This window comes from Hyla sarda, chromosome 9 (genome assembly GCF_029499605.1).
Source record: "Hyla sarda isolate aHylSar1 chromosome 9, aHylSar1.hap1, whole genome shotgun sequence".
In the NCBI taxonomy this organism is placed as follows: Eukaryota; Metazoa; Chordata; class Amphibia; order Anura; family Hylidae; genus Hyla; species Hyla sarda.
Genome location: NC_079197.1, coordinates 174,147,776 through 174,169,576, shown reverse-complemented (window position 1 = coordinate 174,169,576; position 21,801 = coordinate 174,147,776). Strand labels below are relative to the sequence as shown.

The 21,801-nt window shown below is 44.8% G+C and overlaps 2 protein-coding genes across 13 annotated transcripts in view; one reads left to right on the top strand and one right to left on the bottom strand.

The window, feature by feature from the left end:
• Positions 1-21,801, bottom strand: part of GIPR (gastric inhibitory polypeptide receptor) — a 265,555-nt gene that overhangs the window by 209,237 nt on the left and 34,517 nt on the right. The window lies entirely within an intron of this gene.
• The window catches only part of GPR4 (G protein-coupled receptor 4), a 45,969-nt gene that overhangs the window by 16,658 nt on the left and 7,510 nt on the right, over positions 1-21,801 (top strand). The window contains exon 2 of one of the 3 annotated variants that reach the window (XM_056540734.1): positions 14,219-14,319. The exons of 1 other annotated variant lie outside the window; for it this stretch is intronic. The gene's annotated coding sequence lies outside the window, so the exon portion shown is untranslated. Of the gene's footprint in view, positions 1-14,218; positions 14,320-20,970; positions 21,439-21,801 lie in introns of those variants that run through there. One more of the 3 variants, XM_056540737.1, reaches the window with a different exon arrangement.

Sequence of the window (21,801 nt, the reverse complement as noted above, 5' to 3'; positions counted from 1 at the left end):
CTCCATGTGACACAACTCATGCAAATTCTCTAGTTTTTAACAATATGAAAGTTTGTTGCTTATGCATTTATTTTTTATCTAATGTATACATCTATCAATGGGACTCACTATGCTTTATATTATTGTATTTGTGAATGCCCTAGTTCTTATTGTTGAACATATCCCTGTAATGGAGTTCCCTATTAGGGGAGGGATCTCTTATCAGGTGCGGTAATTGTTTTCGCACCTGTGAACCTGAGTACCTAGCCTATATGGGCCTTCCAACATTATGACTATTGTGCCAGTATTATTAAGATCGCTTAGACGATTGAAACGCGTCACTGTTGTTCTCATTCCTGTGTGTTGCTGTATCGCAATAAATATTTCTTGCATCTGAGCTTTTGCTGCGCTGGATATTCCTTCTTTCCTCAGAGGCAATTATATTATTGTTATTGAAGCCTGGTAAAGACCCACTTTCAGCAGGCTCATACAGACCAAGATCCCTGCTGTGCTCTGATGTTAAGTTGATAGCGAAGGTCTTGGCAAACCGTCTCTTAAGGGTCATTACTACTTTGGTGCATGGGGATCAGAAGGGGTTTATGCCAGGGAAATAGACAGCCGATAATATCAGGAGGCTCTTTCTGAATCTCCAGCTGCAGCCTGAGGATGCTGTTTGTAGGGCTATGCTTTCGCTGGAAGCTGCTAAAGCTTTTGACAGCGTTGAGTGGAACTTCCTGTGGAGTGTTATGCGCCACATGGGATTTGGGCCTAAGTTTTTGACATGGGTACAATTGTTGTATGCCGCCTCTCGTGCTAGAATTCGGGCTAACAGCCTGCTTTCTCTCTCCTTTCCCCTGAGTCGTGGTACACGCCAGGGGGTGCCCCCTGTCCCCATTCCTATTTGCCATAGCAATATAGCCTTTGGCGGTACTAATTAGGGCATCCACAGAATTTAAAGGCTTCCGTTATAGAGACTTGGAAGAACGTATTGCGCTTTATGCAGACGACATGCTTTTCTTCCTGGGAGTTATAGGGCACTCCTTGCACTCTTTGATGGCCCTTATAGAATTATACAGCAGCTACTCGGGCCTATCTATTAATTGGGACAAATCCACGATCCTTCCCCTTTATAAAGGATGAAATGTAAGACTCTTATGTACTATCCTGGTTTTGTTGCATATTCTCCTCTTTGGCATAATCCTGGTCTATCTGAACTGTGTTCGTTACCTGATATCCCCCTTTGGATTACTCATGGGATTTTGTATCTCTCCCAGGAGTACAATGGGCCGATTTTGAAGTAATTTGCTCAACTGCGGGAGGAATTTGTTTTACCTCATTTTTTTATGGTTAGCAACAATGCCCTTGATGCGCAGTCTCGGGCTTGTGATTTGACTGTCGGCTCATCCGTAGTGGTAAATGATTTGTTCACTGAGATATCTACTAAAGGTGTGATCTCTGTGCTGTATAGGGAATTGCTGTCCTAGTATCATGAGGCCTATCCATTGAGCATTAAGGATAAATGGAAAGTGTATATGGGTCCCATATTGGATGAGCAGAGGACACAGATTTTAACTATGACCCCGTAGCTTGCCGTTTTGGAGGCCCACCTGGTGTCCCAAATTTTTCTACTACATCAGGTGTATTGTCCTGATTAGGAGTGTACTGTTGTCCGTTCAGTTTGTCCACCTTGACATGTGTCCTGGGATATTTAGATGGGCTGGATGAGGATGGTGGCTTGTACATTGGTATTAGTAGGATTTTATACCAAGCTTGTAACTTAATTGCACAGAATTGGTTGCGGGCCTCCCCACCTACTATTTCTGAGTTGACTATAAAATGAAATCTTATTATTAGACTGGAAAAAGGAGTATATCATAAAAGAAAAGCCTTACGTCTGCCACTTGTTGTTGCCCACTCTTTAGTGTTATTCGATATTACACTTGTTCCCATGTAGAGCTTATACAGTATTTTTGCATATGCTCACATCCACCTAGCATTAGTGCCCCATACCCCTAAACCCACTCACATCCACCTAGCATTACTGCCCTCTACCCCTATTGCCACTTACATTTACCTAGCATTATTACCTCATAACCCCATCAATGTACTCACCTGCACCCAACATTACTACCCCATACCCCTAAACCCACTCACCTCTGCTCAGATTTAAGGCAACAAAACCCCATCAACGTATTCTCCTCCACCCACCATTATTGATCCATGTCCCTTTCCCCACTCACTGCTACCCAACATTACTAACCTTTAAAGCTTTACCCCACTCTATTGCCCCATAACTCCTACCCCTACAATATTATCCCATGACATCTTTGCATTGGTTTGTGGACTCCAGTGAAATTTCCATTCATAATATATTTTTATTGAAAAGAGGATCCCTGATGAACCCGGACATACATAATGGTGGGTCTGATGTCCTACATTAACATTTTAGATGGTGCAAACAAAATGGATTGAGGCGTCTAAAATAGGAAAAACCTCTACGGGAGGATTCCCTGGACCTCTTTCATAAAGTATGGCAACCCTACACACACTACTGCTGTCTCCTTCTATTTATGTCTTTGACTAAATGCTATATGTGTGTTAATTTATATATATACGCTTCTATTCACCTGTGTAAGTTGTATATGACCCCTCCTTCCCCGACCTCCTGGCCTTATCCACTGGTTTATCCCCTATTATTTTTTCTTCTTTGCATCATTTGTACATTTATCTTACCATAACCATCTAAAAGAGCCCTATGGGTGGACTGTGTATATGCATTTGACTACTTCTTTTATTTAATACAATAAATTAATTGATTTTTAACTCATCATTATCCATATATTTTTTAGACCTTGAGCTCCAAATTCCTTTCTCGTATTGCTGTAACTACAGAGGAAGCGGAGTACGTCTTTTCTGTCTGACCACAGTGCTCTCTGCTGCCACCTCTGACCATGTCAAGAACTGTCCAAAGCAGGAAGGTTTGCTATGGGGATTAGCTGGTACTCTGGACAGTTCCTGACATGGACAGAGGTGTCAGCAGAGAGCACTGTGGTCAGACAGAAAAGAACAACTCAACTTCCCCTGGAGCATACAGCAGCTGATAAGTACTGGAAGGATTAAGATTTTTTTTTAATAGAAGTAAATTACAAATCTGTTTAACTTTCTGGAGCGAGTTGATATGAAAAAAAAATATGTCCCTCACCCTGCACACTTTTATCCAACATGTATTACCCTATAACCCCTACATCCACTCTAACCAATATTATTGCCCCATTACACCATACCCTACACATTTTTATACAGCATTTCTGCCCCCTAACCCTTTAGCCTTTATTCCTCTACCCAGTATTACTGCACTATTACCCCTCATCACACTCATCTCCAGGTAAATAATAATAATATCATTTGAGCTGTTTTAAATGATATCTCCTGTATATAGTGATATGGACCATGCTGGTATAACCTGCGTATATACTGTATGTAATTATATATGTACAGCTGGTATAAGTTATATATCTCCTGTATATAGCTATATGGACCATGCTGGTATAACCTGGGTATATACTGTATATAATATATATGTACAGCTGGTATAAGTTATATATCTCCTGTATATAGTGATATGGACCATGCTGGTATAACCTGCGTATATACTGTATGTAATTATATATGTACAGCTGGTATAAGTTATATATCTCCTGTATATAGTGATATGGACCATGCTGGTATAACCTGGTATATACTGTATATAATATATTTGTACAGCTGGTATAAGTTTTATATCTCCTGTATATAGTGATATGGACCATGCTGGTATAACCTGGGTATATACTGTATATAATATATATGTACAGCTGGTATAAGTTATATATCTCCTGTATGTAGTGATATGGATCATGCTGGTATAACCTGGGTATATACTGTATATAATATATATGTACAGCTGGTATAAGTTATATATCTCCTGTATGTAGTGATATGAACCATGCTGGTATAACCTGGTATATACTGTATATAATATATTTGTACAGCTGGTATAAGTTTTATATCTCCTGTATATAGTGATATGGACCATGCTGGTATAACCTGGCTATATACTGTATATAATTATATATGTACAGCTGGTTTAAGTTATATATCTCCTGTATATAATGATACGGATCATGCTGGTATAATCTGGAAATATACTGTATATAATATATATGTACAGCTGGTATAAGTTATGTATATAGTGATATGGACCATTCTGGTATAACCTGGTATATACTGTATATAATATATATGTACAGCTGGTATAAGTTATATATCTCCTGTATATAGTGGTATGGACCATGCTGGTATAACCTGGGTATATACTGTATATAATTATATATGTACAGCTGGTTTAAGTTATATATATCTCCTGTATATAGTGATATGGACCATTCTGGTATAACCTGGGTATATACTGTATATAATTATATATGTACAGCTGGTATAAGTTATAAATCTCCTGTATATATAGTTATATGGACCATGCTGGTATAACCTAGTTCTATACTGTATATATATATATATATATATATATATATATATATATATATATATACAGCTGGTATAAGTTATACATCTCCCGTATATAGTGATATGGACCATGCTGGTATAACCTGGTATATACTGTATATAATATATATGTACAGCTGGTATAAGTTATATATCTCCTGTATATAGTGATATGGACCATGCTGGTATAACCTGGTATATACTGTATATAATTATATATGTACAGCTGGTATAAGTTATACATCTCCTGTATATAGTGATATGGAATATATTTATTAAAAAGGAAAAACTAAACTTTGGACATAAGTAATCAGACCCTTTATTATTACATTTATTATGAAAGTTTAGTTCTGGCTCCTCCCATTTCTCTCAATCATCTCTGAGATGTTTCTCCACCTTGATGGCATCACTTGTGGTAAATTCTGCTGATTTGGCTGTGTCTTTCCAAAACATGTCGGAGATTTATAAAAACCTGTCCAGTTGCTGAGTTGCCTATAGCAACCAATCAGATGGCTTCTTTCATTTTGCAGAGGCCTTTTTAAAAATGAAAGAAGCAATCTGATTGGTTGCTATGGGCAACTGGGCAACTTTTCCTCTGGACAGGTTTTGATAAATCTCCCCCATCCAGACTATATAAGGTCTCAGAGCTGACAATGCATATTAGCTCAAAAACCAAGCCATGAGCAAGACAGAACTGCCTGTAAGGCTAGGTTCAGACTACGGAATTTCCGACTGCAATTCTGCTTTGAAATTGCAGGCGGAAATTCCGCTTGCTAAAATGTATAGTGTAGTGAATGGTTTTCCGTTCCCAAATTCACACTTCGGAATTTGTGAAGCGGAATTTGTGAACGGAAAAGGTGTTGCTCTTTCTTCAGGCGGAAATCAGCGCGGAACACATTGCAGTCTATTGGAAACTGCAGTGTACTGATTCAGTCAGCGCTGGCCACACTCGGAATCTACGGGCGGAAATTTTCTGTCCGGAGATTCCGTAGTCTGAACCTAGCCTAAGACTCAGAGACAGGAGTGTGTGGAGGCAGATATCTGGAGAAGGGGACAGATTCAACTTTCTTATGTTCCCAAGAGCACAGTGGCATCCATAATTTTTACATGGAGAAAGGTTGGAACAATCCAGACTCTTCCTAGAGCTGCCGCTCCAATAAACTAAGTAATCGGGGGAGAAGGGTCTTGGTAAGAGAGGAGACCAAGACCAATGGTCACTCTGGCTGAGCTCCCAAGAGACTGTGTGCAGATGGGAGAAACTTCCAGAAGGTCCAGAACCATCACTGCAGCCTCCACAATCTGGGCTTTATGCCAGAAAGAAGCTTCTCCTCTGTATGAGAAACATGAAATCCGCATAGAGTTTGCAACAACAACAAAAAAAAAATTACCTAAAGAACCCCCAAACTAAGAATCAAAATAGTCTGGTCTGATGAAAGGAAGATTGAACTTTTTGGCCTCAATTCTAAGCATCATGTCTGGAGAAAATCAGGCACTGCTCCTCGCCTGTCCAATACCATTTCTACAGTGAAGCATGGTAGGAGCAGCATCATGTCTGGGAAAAACCAGACACTGCCCATTACCTGCCCAATACCATCCCTACCCCCCTTAAGGACCAGGCTTATTTTATTTTTGCCTTTTATTTTCCTCCTCGCCTTTTAAAATCCATCTCTTTTATATTTCCATCCACAGACCCATATGAGGGCTTGTTTTTTGCGCAACCATTTGTACTTTGGAATGACACCTCTCATTTTACCATAAAATGTACGGCGAACCCCCAAAAAATATTATTTGTGTGAGGAAATTTTAATGAAAACCGCAATTTCGCAAAATTTGGACGGTTTCCTTTCCATGCTGTACACTTTATGGTAAAAATTATTTTATTTATTCTGTGGGTCAATATGATTAAAATGATACCCATGATTATATACTTTTCTATTATTGTGCTGCTTTAAAAAAAAATCTCAAACTTTTTATACAAGATCAGTATGTTAAATCGCCCTATTTTGACCACCTATAACTCTTTCATTTTTCCGTGTATGGGGCTATGTGAGTGCTCATTTTTTGCTTCATGATCTTTAGCTTTTTTAGTACCACTTTTGTGTACATGTGACTATATGATGATGATAATTTGATGTGACCAAAAAGCATCAATCTTGGACTTTTTTTTTCATGTTTACACCATTCACCATTACGTTGTTAACATTATATTTTGATAGATCGGACATTTACGCACGCAACGATACCAAATATACTCAATAACTATTTTTTTACGCTTTTTTGAGTAAAATGTGAAAAAAGGGTCATTTAAATTTTTATTGGGGGAGGGGATTTTTCCGACTTTTTTTTTTTTATACGGTACTTTTATTTTTAACCTATAGTATTATGTCCCCATAGGGGATTATTTATAGCAATCATTATATTGCTAATACTGTTCAGTGCTATACATAGGCATCATAGGCGTGCGCAGCCTATTGCATTAGGGTGTGCACCCTAAAGCACAAACTCACGCTGCGCGCGTGCATATATATATATATATATATATATATATGTACACCAGTACAGTTCCCCTACATTAAGTGCAGTACAGTTCCCCCACATTATGTGCAGTACAGTTCCCCTACATTATGTGCAGAACAGTTCCCCTACATTAGGTGCAGTATAGTTCCCCACATTAGGTGCAGTATAGTTCCCCCACATTAGGTGCAGTATAGTTCCCCCACATTAGGTTGGCAGTATAGTTCCCCACATTAGGTGCAGTATAGTTCCCCCACATTAGGTGCAGTATAAGTCCCCGCACATTAGGTTGGCAGTACAGTTCCCCCACATTAGGTTTGCAGTACAGTTCCCCCACATTAGGTTGGCAGTACAGTTCCCCCACATTAGGTTGGCAGTACAGTTCCCCCACATTAGGTTTGCAGTACAGTTCCCCCACATTAGGTGCAGTATAGTTCCCCACATTAGGTGCAGTATAGTTCCCCCACATTAGGTGCAGTATAGTTCCCCCACATTAGGTTGGCAGTATAGTTCCCCACATTAGGTGCAGTATAGTTCCCCCACATTAGGTGCAGTATAAGTCCCCGCACATTAGGTTGGCAGTACAGTTCCCCCACATTAGGTTTGCAGTACAGTTCCCCCACATTAGGTTTGCAGTACAGTTCCCCCACATTAGGTTGGCAGTACAGTTCCCCCACATTAGGTTGGCAGTACAGTTCCCCCACATTAGGTTGGCAGTACAGTTCCCCCACATTAGGTGCAGTATAGTTCCCCACATTAGGTGCAGTATAGTTCCCCACATTAGGTGCAGTATAGTTCCCCCACATTAGGTGCAGTATAGTTCCCCCACATTAGGTTGGCAGTATAGTTCCCCATATTAGGCGCAGTATAGTTCCCCCACATTAGGTGCAGTATAAGTCCCCGCACATTAGGATGGCAGTACAGTTCCCCCACATTTGGTTTGCAGTACAGTTCCCCCACATTAGGTTGGCAGTACAATTCCCCCACATTAGGTTGGCAGTACAGTTCCCCCACATTAGGTTGGCAGTACAGTTCCCCCACATTAGGTTGGCAGTACAGTTCCCCCACATTAGGTGCCACCTAATGTGGGGGAACTGTACTGCACCTTATGTGGGGGAACTGTACTGCACCTAATGAAGGGGAACTGTACTGCACCTAATGAAGGGGAACTGTACTGCACCTAATGAAGGGGAACTGTACTGCACCTAATGTGGGGGAACTGTACTGCACCTAATGTGGGGGAACTGTACTGCACCTAATGTGGGGGAACTGTACTGCACCAGTACAGTTCCCCTACATTAAGTGCAGTACAGTTCCCCCACATTAGGTGTAGTATAGTTCACCACATTATGTGGAGTACAGTTCCCCTACATTAGGTGCAGTATAGTTCCCTCACATTAGGTGCAGTATAGTTCCCCCACATTAGGTGCAGTATAGTTCCCCCACATTAGGTTGGCAGTATAGTTCCCCACATTAGGTGCAGTATAGTTCCCCCACATTAGGTGCAGTATAGTTCCCCCACATTAGGTGCAGTATAGTTCCCCACATTAGATGCAGTATAGTTCCCCACATTAGGTTCAGTATGCTTCCCCCACATTAGGTGCAGTATACTTCCCCCACATTAGGTGCAGTACAGTTTCCCCACATTAGGTTGGCAGTATAGTTCCCCACATTAGGTTGGCAGTAAAGTTCCCCACATTAGGTGCAGTATAGTTCCCCCCACATTAGGTGCAGTACAGTTCCCCCCACATTAGGTGCAGTACAGTTCCCCCACATTAGGTGCAGTACAGTTCCCCCACATTAGGTGCAGTACAGTTCCCCCACATTAGGTGCAGTACAGTTTCCCCACATTAGGCTGGCAGTATAGTTCCCCCACATTAGGTGCAGTATAGTTCCCCCACATTAGGTGCAGTATAGTTCCCCCACATTAGGTGCAGTATAGTTCCCCACATTAGGTGCAGTATAGTTCCCCCACATTAGGTGCAGTATAGTTCCCCCACATTAGGTGCAGTATAGTTCCCCCACATTAGGTTGGCAGTATAGTTCCCCACATTAGGTGCAGTATAGTTCCCCACATTAGGTGCAGTATAGTTCCCACATTAGGTGCAGTATGTTCCCCCACATAAGTTGCGGTATAATTCGCCACATTAGGTGCAGTACAGTTCCCTACAAAAGCAAAATAGACATGGAGGCCACCAGCATCTGGGGGTGCTACCTTCCTACTGGCAGGAAGAGGGGGTTAATTTGAGGGTACTACCTTCTTACTGGGGGGGGGGGGGGGTTAATCTGGGGGTACTACCTGCCTACTCGGGGCCCCAGATTAACCCCCTCCCCCCCCCCGGTAGGCCGGTAGTACCGAAGATTAACCCCCTCCCCCCAGCAGGCAGGTAGTACCCCCAGATTAACCCTCTCCCCTCAGCAGGCAGGTAGTAACCCCCAGACTAACCCCCTCCCTCCAGCAGGCAGGTAGTACCCCCAGATTAACCCCCCCCCCAGTAGGATGGTAGTACCCCCCAGTTTAACCCCCTCTCCCCCCTGTAGGAATGCAGTACCCCCCAGATTAACCCTATCCCCCCACCCTGTTAGAAGGTAGTACCCCCCTGATGACCCCCCCCCCCAGTAGGATGGTAGTACCCCCCCAGTTTAACCCCCTCTCCCCCCCCTGTAGGAATGCAGTACCTCCCAGATTAACCCTATCCCCCCCCCTGTAGGAAGATAGTACGGTGCCCCAGATTAACCCCCTCCCCCCAGACCCAGTAGGCAGATTGAAATAACATTCACTCACTCAGCGCGGTAATCCTGCGAGCCGCGTACCGTCACGTCACGCTCTTGGGCCGGCGTCCTTGAATACAGCGTGACGTCCTGATGGTCATGTGACGGCAGTAACACGCCGTCACATGACCGGACCAACTGAAGGTGAGCCAGAGCGGAGCGGGGCGGGGCACAAACAGGAGCAGGAGGCAGCGCTGTGCGGTGCGCCTGACGGACAGGCGCACCGCACAGGGGGGGGGTCTGGGCTGGTGAAGGACGGTCGGGCACAGATGGGGGGTGCTGCGGAGCGTCTTGGTGTCACCCGGTGCGGGCCGCACCGCCACTGGATTAGGGTGTGTCTGGGCACACCCCGTGCGCACGCCTATGATAGGCATAGCACTGATCAGTATTATCGGCGATCTTCTGCTCTGGTCTGCTGGAAGGCAGATCAGTGCAGAAGACCCTGGGGAGGGTGGCGAAGGCAGGTTTGATCCCCTCACCTAGCTGATCTGATTCCCATCATAGCTGATCTGATCCCCGCGGGTGATCAGATCAGCTATTACAATAGCCACACTGCCGCAGATGCCGTGATCTGTATTGATCACAGCATCTGAGGGGTAAATGGAGGACATCAGCACGATCGCTGATGTCCGCCATTACTGCGGGTCGACAGCCGCAGATAACAGCCAGGACCTGCCGTGCATGATGCGAGCGCCACTCTGGTGCTCGCTGTCATGTACAGGATGTAAATGTACATCCTGGTGGGCTAAGTACCAGCGGACCAGGACGTACATTTACATTCATTTTCGTTAAGGGACTACAGTGAAGCATGGTGGGGGCAGCATCATGTCTGGAGGAAATCAGGCACTGCCCAATACCATCCATACAGACTTGATTTCAGCACAAAGAGCAACATAACAAAATGTGAAGAAAAAAAAAAAAGTCAAAAGGTCTTTCTGATTGCACTGTATATAGAGATTATTGACCAAGCTGGCAAGGCCGTCATCAGGTGGATACAACCCATACACCTGTAAGGGGCCCGGTGCTTGACCGCTGGGGGCCCGCCCCTGTTCGCTGACTGATTGACTGACAACATACTGTCAGTCAATCAGTCAGAATCCTTTATAAAGGCGGCGGGCCCCTTCAAACGCTGGGCTGGCCCTGCCGGGGGACATATGACGGGGCAACCAGACTTGCCCCATCACTAAACTGGTACTTACATCTACCTAGGGGACTTGCTGGCGGAGGTGAACGCAGTGAGTGACGTCATCGCAAGCACTGCGCTGTGTGTGTTTTGGGGGGGTGCTTACTAATGTGGAGAATTTATGCTACACTACCTAATGTGGGGAATTTATGCTACACTACCTAATGTGGGGAATTTGTGCTACACTACCTAATGTGGGGAATTTATGCTACACTACAGCTAATGTGGGGAATTTATGCTACACTACCTAATGTGGGGAATTTATGCTACACTACAGCTAATGTGGGGAATTTATGCTACACTACCGAACGTGGGGAATTTATGCTACACTACACCTAATGTGGGGAATTTATGCTACACTACCTAATGTGGGGAATTTATGCTACACTACCTAATGTGGGAAATTTATGCTACACTATCTAATGTGGGGAATTTATGCTACACTACACCTAATGTGGGGAATTTATGCTACACTACCTAATGTGGGGAATTTATGCTACACTACCTAATGTGGGGAATTTATGCTACGCTACCTAATGTGGGTGTTACGCCTAGCGCTCCGGGTCCCCGCTCCTCCCCGGAGCGCTCACGGCGTCTTTCTCCCTGCAGCGCCCCGGTCAGTCCCGCTGACCGGGAGCGCTGCACTGTCATGGCCGTTGGGGATGCGATTCGCACAGCGGGACACGCCCGCTCGCGAATCGCATCCCAGGTCACTTACCCGTCCCGGTCCCCTGCTGTCATGTGCTGGCGCGCGCGGCTCCGCTCTCTAGGGCGCGCGCGCGCCAGCTCTCTGAGACTTAAAGGGCCAGTGCACCAATGATTGGTGCCTGGCCCAATTAGCTTAATTGGCTTCCACCTGCTCCCTGACTATATCTGACCTCCTCCCATGCACTCCCTTGCCGGATCTTGTTGCCTTGTGCCAGTGAAAGCGTTTAGTGTGTCCAAAGCCTGTGTACCTGAACTTCTGCTACCCATCCTGACTACGAACCTTGCCGCCTGCCCCCGACCTTCTGCTACGTCTGACCTTGCCTCTGCCTAGTCCTTCGGTCCCACGCCTTCTCAGCAGTCAGCGAGGTAGAGCCGTTGCTAGTGGATACGACCTGGTTGCTACTGCCGCAGCAAGACCATCCCGCTTTGCGGCGGGCTCTGGTGAAAACCAGTAGCCTCTTAGAACCGGTCCACTAGCACGGTCCACGCCAATCCCTCGCTGACACAGAGGATCCACTACCTGGAAGCCGAATCGTGACAGTGGGGAATTTATGCTACACTACCTAATGTGGGGAATTTATGCTACACTATCTAATGTGGGGAATTTATGCTACACAACCTAATGTGTGGAATTTATGCTACACTACACCTAATGTGGGGAATTTATGCTACACTACCTAATGTGGGGAATTTATGCTACACTACCTAATGTGGGGAATTTATGCTACACTACCTAATGTGGGGAATTTATGCTACACTATCTAATGTGGGGAATTTATGCTACACAACCTAATGTGGGGAATTTATGCTACACTACACCTAATGTGGGGAATTTATGCTACACTACCTAATGTGGGTAATTTATGCTACACTACCTAATGTGGGGAATTTATGCTACGCTACCTAATGTGGGGAATTTATGCCACGCTAGCTAATGTGGGGAATTGATGTTACGCTACCTAAGGTGGGGAATTTATGCTACGCTACCTAATGTGGGGAATTTATGCTACACTACCTAATGTGGGGAATTTATGCTACGCTACCTAATATGGGGAATTTATGCTACACTACCTAATGTGGAGAAACTATGCCACCTAATGTGAGGAATTTATGCTACACTACCTAATGTGGGGAATTTATGCTATGCTACCTAATGTGGGGAAACTATGCTATGCAACCTAATGTGTGGAAACTATGCTACCTAATGTGGGGGAACTGGTGCCCACCTAATGCAGATTAAAGGGGTATTCCAGGCAAAAACTTTTTTTTATATATCAACTGACTCCAGAAAGTTAAACAGATATGTAAATTACTTCTATTAAAAAATCTTAATCCTTTCAGTACTTATGAGCTTCTGAAGTTAAGGTTGTTCTTTTCTGTCTAATTCCTCTCTGATGACACCTGTCTCGGGAAACGCCCAGTTTAGAAGCAAATCCCCATATCAAACCTCTTCTAAACTGGGCGTTTCCCGAGACAGGTGTCACCAGAGAGCACTTAGACAGAAAAGAACAACCTTAACTTCAGAAGGTCATAAGTACTAAAAGGATTAAGATTTGTTTAATAGAAGTAATTTACAAATCTGCTTAACTTTCTGGAGCCAGTTGATATATATAAAAAAGTTTTTGCCTGGAATACCCCTTTAATGTGAGTTGCAGTGCAATTTTATGGCATAGTACTTTTTTTTGGGGGGGGGGGGGAGGGGGAGTGGGGGCCCAGGCACATTCTTTGCACAGGGGCCCTCTGCTGTCCATGTCCACCCCTGGCATAGGCTGCATCCCTCTATATAGGGGTGCAGCTCCATCCCCTGAAATAAATCTCTCCCCCTGCCAGGCTGGTCCATCACCCTATCTCCCCCCCCCCCCCCCCCCGCCCTATTGCTGCTTTCAAAAGAAGAAAAGAAAAAGTGCAGTTCACACAGCGCTTCTTTCATCACTGCTCCTGCCCGGCAGCACTGTGTGCGCCATTAAAACGCACACAACATTCAATATGGAGTGACAGGAAGGAGCCAGCACTTCATCCTGTATCTCCAGTACGGGCTTCCTGTGTGGCAGCGGCTTATCAAGAGGCTGTCTGCACAGGAAGCAGAGAGAAGAGCAGCGACAGCAGCTGCAAGGGAACGAAGGAAAGGTGAGTAATTTTTTTTTTCATGCTATGTGGGGATAATATGCAATGGCAGCAATATGAGGGGGATAATATACAATGGAGGGCAATGTGAGGGGCATAATATACTATGGGGTAATGTGGGGGGCATAATATACTATGGGGTAATGTTAGGGGCATAATATACTATGGGGCAATGTTAGGGGCATAATATACTATGGGGCAATGGGGGGGGGGGGCATAATAACCTATTGCAGCAATGTTTAGGCCTGCTAATCTATAGGGACAATGTTGGGACCTAATACTATACAGCTGCACAGAGGGATCTAATACTATATGGGGCAGTGTAATACATATAGGGGGTTTGTATAGAGTTGAGGACTTTGCTGTAGCGTGAAGCCTAAAATGTTTGTCTGGCAGATTTGGTGAAGACGAGTTGTGATCGGGAGAAATCTTCATGATGACCCAGGACAGATGGAGAAGAAAGAGAAAAGTGAATGACTCCGATCAGAGACGCCCCTGTGAGTATGTACCTGTAATGACATATGGTCTACAGCACCAGTGTACAGCTCAAATCTACCTCTATACAGGGGTCATTGATCTTTTGTATAGCGGTTTTTAACTCAGTAACAATATATCAGTGTCAGTCAGTGGTAATGGTAATGGTCATGGTGTGGCGGAATTATATGTCCCTTATATTGTGGTGGTGTTAGTGATACTGGTCTGCGTATAGTGGCTTTTATTTTCTTACAGTATGGTGGTTATTATTTAGTCACTTTAGAACTAATATGGAGTGGTGATATTATTTTATGTTACTAAGCCCGATACTGAGATAAAATCCAGTGTGTGCCACAGTGAGGGGAGGGGTGGTGAGGGGGGGCCCAGACTACAAGCTGTGAAAGGGGTCCCAAAATTTCTGATGGCAGCCCTGCATGCTGGTATAACCTGAGTGTGCACAGCTGACAGAAGAATCTTTTTGATGAAGCTGCCTAGGAGTAACGTAGGTTCTGGCCATTAAAAAAAGATAATTCTACTTTATTTCCAAAAATAAAGACAATAATTTATAAATACTTTACTCATGGATAATTTAGATGTTGTAAGATGTTGTTTCCTTCCTGTGATCTCAACATTGTGGTATGAATGGATAGGGAGATGCTGAGCACAATCATAAGTGATCCTCAAAATAATTGTCTTTAATCAGTTAATAATAGATAAGCCATTACTCGTCATCTTGTCCAAGTGGAGCTCCTGGCTGAAGTGGAGAAACGTACATAATGGAAATGTGATGCCAGAGTGTAGTGTGACACAGAAGCCCAGATATAGTGGATCCCTGTGCAGCTGCGCTCCTCCTGTCACCGCACCTGCAGCGTAACTAATGAGGCTCAGAACTGACCTTATACCATATCCATGCATTCATCCATAACTGTGACCTGCTACACGTACACCTAGCATGCACACAGTAATCATACACAATGGCATCATGTACACTACACACGTGTGACCATCACTACTCACCTCATATGACTACATCATATACCCTCATCAACATTCATTCTTTCGGCAGACATCCACGCAGACTGCATTGCCGTCAATGTTGACAGTGGGCAATGCACTCGTAATATCTGCCTAGAATATCTTGTGTGAATATTTCATAGTATGAATGTAGCCTAAGGGCTCTGTAGATCCACGAACTTCCAGCATGGAGCAGGAAATGACACGGAATTGGCATTTCTGCCCGCAGCAGTCCCACACCTACATACAGTATGTGCTGTCCCATTGACATACAAGACTTATCTTGAGGAGTCCACCAGAAGATTGAACATGTTCAATCTTCTGCCGGAATCCCCCTCATTGAAAGTTCTGTGGCTAAACCTCTGACATTTCAACAGAACTGCCACTGAAATTAAAGGGGTACTCCGGCACAAAAAATCTTATCCCCTATCAAAAGGACAGGGGATAAGATGCTAGATCGTAGGGATCGCGTTGCTGGGGAGCCCCGCGATCGCCGGCACAGCACCCCGGTCATCCGTGCACGGAGCGAACTCTGCTCCGTGTTGTGTGACTGGCGACTATAGCCGCCATGCCCTCACCATTCAGGTCTATGGGAGGAGGCGTGACGGGCCAAAGGCTGTCGAGGCATGTTGGGAGTTGTAGTTTAGCATCATCTGGAGGCACCCTGGTTGGAAAACACTGTGCTACGTACTAGCCGTCACGCCCCCTCCCATAGACATGAATGGCAAGGGTGTGGCGTGATGTCACAAACATGGCTGCTCCATGCTCCCGTGTTCCGAACGCCGCTGCTGCCGGCCCAGAGATCGCGTGGGTCCCCAGCAACAGAACCCCCACAATCTCATTTTGATAGAGGATAAGATGTTTTGCACTGGAGAACCCCTTTAAGTGGATTCTGAGCAAAATGTCCCTATCCTTACACCTAGCTATCATGAGCACTACACCAGTGGGTGACTTCCCTATTCTTCTTATATATGCATATCATATACCTTAATCAGTGGTACACTGAACAGATACATACAACAGAGTCCTCTATCCTCTCATCCAGCCTTTGCACTCTCATCTCAGGGTTCCCCCACTCTCACATCTAGCTGTTATATACTTACATCAATGTTCCTCACCTTCCCATTCAGCAGTTACACAACCACATTAGTTATGCTTATAGGACTCACTTGCGCTGATTTACTATGTTGGGTTTTTATTAGGGTGGAAAGTTGTTTCAGACATTCAGGATTCGCTTTATTTACTTTGGGGACACACAGGTTGGGAAGTTTCTCACCAGTTTTTTCTTAGTGGGAATTTCCAGCCATTTAGTAGAAAGATTTTTGTTACGAAGCTGGATGTGGATCCTCTACCCTGTGTGACTGATGACTCAGACCGTATCGGGGAGCAGAGTCTAAAGGTGCTGCTGGTCTTCACCAGAGCCCGCCGCAAGGCAGGGCGGGCTTGCTGGGGCAGGCGACACCCAGGTCGCTACCCCCAACACGGCTTGACCACACAGGTAGCTGGGCAAGGCGAGATACCAAAGGATAAGGCAGTAGCGTAGTCAAACATAGCAGAAGGTCAAGGCGCGTGGCAAAGGTGCGGAGTCACATAACGTAGCGGGAAGGTCTGGATACACGGGAAGGCAAACAACCAATATGGAACGCTTAATCGCAGGCTAGGGGCACTGAAGATCCAGCAGGGAAGTGTGGGAGGTGCAGGGACTTATAGAGTAGTGTCAGGTGTGAAACATAATTAAGGGTGTACTGGCCCTTTAAATTTCAAAGCTCCTGCGCGCCGGCACCAGGGGAGAAGGGAACAATGCACCCGCGGCCGGAGCGCAAAGTGTTACAGTACCCCTCCCTTTGGTCTCCCCCTCATTTTGCGGTTCACAAATTTCTTGAGAAGATCTTGGTCCAGGATATTGTCTTGCGGTTCCCAAGACCTTTCCTCTGGCCCAAATCCTTCCCAATCCACCAGAAAGAAGCGTTTTCCTCTGACCAGCTTGGAGTCCAAGATTTCCTTAACAACAAAAACTTCAGAGGTACCAGAGATGGGGGAAGGCGCGACTTTGGATGGCAGGCTTCAAACGATTGTGGATGGCAGGCTTCAACAGGGAGACATGGAAGGAATTCGGGATCCATAAAGAGGAAGGCAGATGGAGGGAATAAGCCACGGGATTAAGTCGTTATTTTTTACTTTATAGGGACCCAAATAGCGTGGACCCAGTTTATAAGAGAGTACCTTAAAGCAGATATATTTGGAGGATAACCATACTTTGTCCCCAGAAGAGAATTCGGGAGGAGGGAGTCTTTTCTTGTCCGCTTGCGACTTCATACGGGACTTGGCATATAGAAGGGAGTGACGAATCTTCTGCCAGATGGAGGCAAAATTCCGTACTAGTTAGTCAGCCATAGGAACTCCGGAAGATGAAGACAAGAGAAGCGGAGGACGAGGATGAAGCCCATAGAACACAAAGAAGGGTGAAGACCCAGTGGACTCAGAATTCCTATTGTTGTAAGAAAACTCGGCACAGGGTAGTAAATCAGCCCAATCGTCTTGGTGAGCAGAGATAAAATGGTGAAGATAGTCCCCCAGGACCTGGTTCACCTTTTTGACCTGACCATTGGATTGAGGGTGGTAAACTGAGAAGTCCTTGGAGACGTGAGCAGAGGGCCCTCCAGAACTTAGAGACGAACTGAACTCAGCGGTAGAAGACAATATGAGAAGGCAACCCATGGAGCCGGAAGATATGACAAAGGAATAGCTTGGCAAGCTGCGGTGCAGATGGTAAACCAGGCAAGGGCACAAAATGAGCCATTTTAGAAAATTGGTCCACAACACCCCAGATGACCATATTGCCGCCAGAAGAAGGAAAGTCAGTAATAAAATCCATTGCTATGTCAGTCCAGGGCAGCTCAGGAACTGGCAAAGGATGTAGAAGACCAGCAGGCTTGGCACGAGGGGTCTTGTCCCGGGCACAGACCGAACAGGAGCGAACAAAGTCAATGACATCCTGTTTTAAAGTTGGCCACCAATACTGTTGGGAGATGAGTTGCAAGGGCTTCCGAATACAAGCATGACCGGCCAACAAAGAGGAATGACCCCATTTCAAGACTCGTCTTAGATGGGGAGTTATGTAAGTCTTCCGAGGAGGCAGGTGCTGAAGACTTGCTGGTGCTGCGGAAATGAGACGATTAGGAGGAACAATATGTTGAGAGTGAGATTCTTGGTCTTGCACTTTTTGCACTTCAAAGGACCTAGATAGAGCATCAGCCTGAAGATTCTTCTCTGCTGGATGGAAATGAATAAAAAAAAGTCAAATCTGGAGAAGAACAGAGACCAGCGTGCCTGTTGAGGGTTGAGACGATCTGCAGTCTGCAAATAAAGTTTTTGCGGTCATTATCAATAGTAAGCAGATATACAAAGCCCTCCAAGAGATGACGTCATTCTTCCAAGGCCAACTTAATAAATAGCCAAGAGCTCGAGATCTCCAATGGTATAATTTCTCTCCGCAGGAGAGAAGGTCTTAGAGAAAAAAAATGCAGGTTACAGTTTTTCCTTTGGAGGATTTTTGTGTCACAACTGCACCTGCATCAACTGAAGAAGCATCCACTTCCAAAATAAATGGCTTGTCTGGATCGGGTCTTGACAACACAGGAGCAGAAGCAAAGGCGGACATTAACTGTTAGAATGCTTCCGAATGGCATCGCAAGATACCAAAATGCCTGTCACGAGTATTAAATGCAGTCTTCCACTAGTCCCCTTCTTGTATACGAATCAAATTATAGGCCCCACGAAGGTCTAGTTGAGAGAAGATCCTGGTACACCGCAGACGATCAAATAATTCTGAGATTAAAGGAAGAGGGTAACAGTTCTTTAGTGTAATTTTATTCAAGCATCCGTAATCGATGCAAGGACCCGTCTTTCTTTTCCAAGAATAAGAACCCGGCTCCAGCAGGGAAAGAAGACTTCCTGATAAATCCCTTCTGAAGATTCTCCTGGATGTAATTAGACATAGCCTGAGTTTTATGGACCGACAAAGGGCAGATCCTGCCCTGAGGAGGTGTGGAGCCAGACAGTAAGTCAATAGGAAAATCATAGGGACAATGTGGTGGTAAGACTTTAGCTTGTTTTTCACTGATGACATCAGCAAAATCATGAAGGAACGAAGGAAAACCGGGCAGGGGACAAGAAGATGGTTTCAACTTAGACAAACGTATTTAAATACAGTGGTTGTTGCAGTGCGGTCCCTAACGAAGAACTTCTCAAGTTTTCCAATCCAGCGGGAGGGCATGGAGTTGCAACCACGGTAGACCAAGTAGGAGAGGAGAAGTACAATGAGGAAGTACATAGAAAGACAAGTTCTCCTTATGCGAGACTCCAACCTGCATAGACAACAGTTCAGTGCAGTACAGCACAGTACAGTACAGTTTTTCTCCACTGACCGTAGAGATGTACAAGGGCTTTAACAGGCGAGATACAGGAAGATGATACCTATGTACTAGGGAGGCATCAATAAAATTACCCGCGGAAACAGAGTCCAAGAAGGCAAGAACAGAGACAATCTCTTTGCTGCATGGTCAAATTTAAGCGTGGAGAGGTGGTATTCACACCTAGGGAGGCCTCTCCCACGAACCCTAGGTGCAAGCGTTTCCCTGTGACTGTGGACGTAGAGGACAATTGTGGTGACTAGGTGGTGCAGATAATAGTGTAGGGTATGTTGGCATTAACCCTATGTTGTCGTGACGCCAAGATGCAGTTTCCTTAGAGTAATGGTCCTACCGCCAACTATCCCAGAAACGGTAGGGAGAAATAGCAGATATTTGATGAAAACCAGAATAAACTTTGCTGCATATTTTATGCAACTGCAGGTAACAAAACAGTCTTTGTATAGAGGACCGTAGTTCAGGTTCCTCACAGGTTTGCTGGGACTTCTAAGTACAATGAGCTTTTGTTTGCTAGCCACTGTGCTACTGGTTTGAAGATAATTGAGTTGCAGTAGTCACACAGGATTTTAGCAGTTTTGAGCTGGATAACTCACGGTTTAGTGGCTGCGAAAGATAAGGCTTCAGGCCTAGCTTGAATTGATGATTTGTGCTGAAATGTGCTTTCTCTGATAATCCGGAACCAAGAGCGAGAATTTAGTGGCAGCAGCCCCGTATATAATAAGAGGGCGGGACAAAGCTCATTGGATAGCCAAACCTGTCAGTCCTGACCTCGGGAACTCTGGGACCTTGGATCACAAGACCCAAAGGTCCTTAAACCATAGCATAACATAAATTAAAGGCACGTGACCTCTAAGGTCCTATATAGAGATGAGCGAACTTACAGTAAATTCGATTCGTCAAGAACTTCTCAGCTCGGCAGTTGATGACTTTAGCCTGCATAAATTAGTTCAGCTTTCAGGTGTTCCCGTGGGCTGGAAAAGGTGGATACATTCCTAGGAGACTCTTTCCTAGGACTGTATCCACCTTTTCCAGCCCACCGGAGCACCTGAAACCTGAACTAATTTATGCAGGATAAGGCAGCAACTGCCGAGCCGAGAAGTTCGTGACAAACGGAATTTACTGTAAGTTCGCTCATCTCTAGTCCTATACATAGGTATCCTATATTAATTACATCTATAAATATATACATTAAATCTTACAATTTTTAAGAGGCGACTAGGGGTTAGCCCTTCAGGAGAACCCATTATCATGGAGGGACTCTGGCTGAGGGTACTCCAGACAAAAGGGACAGGACATGTCCTGTACCGGGACACCGCACAATCTTTTAGGAAATTATCCGCACTGGCGCAGTATAGGCATTGATTCCCAGTTCGTCAGCAAGTCCTTTCCTGCATGGTCAGGCGAGACCGATCCACATGCATAGCCTCCACTGCAGGAGGCAACCTAGAGGGTTGCGGTGGTTGCTGGAAGACAGGTGCCAGACAAAGAAAGTGCCGAGGTCGTGCAGACTCCCTTTCTTGGCGAAGTTCCTCACGTTGCTCAGAGAAACTGATATCAATTCGGGATGCCAACAGTATAAGTTCATTCAGAGTAGAAGGCAATTTCCAGGCAACAAGGGCATCCTTGATATGACTAGATAGTCCTCTCTTGAAGGTGGCGCAAAGAGCTTTATCGTTCCATGATAACTCCGATGCCAAGGTACAAAACCGAATGAACACTAGCTGCTTTTACAATAATGGGTCCAGCAGTAAGGACCAAAATAATAATGTGAACAAAACTCCCAAAGAAAATAGTGAAAAGACAGGTCTTGCACTAATTATAAGGCAAGAAAGGGGAGAAACTAAAACTTAGCTTTTACTGATTATAGATAATAAATCAAATAAAAAAAAAACAGGTGTAACCAAGTGTATAGACCAAAGTCTAAAATGGCCGAATATATTCCAAAGAAGGCTGTAACAGCCCTTCCATGGATATAGTTAGTGGAAAATGGTTATCCGGAGGCTATAAATCCAGCCTCACCAATGATAATTCAGAAGAATAGTATCAAGAATTATAAACCTC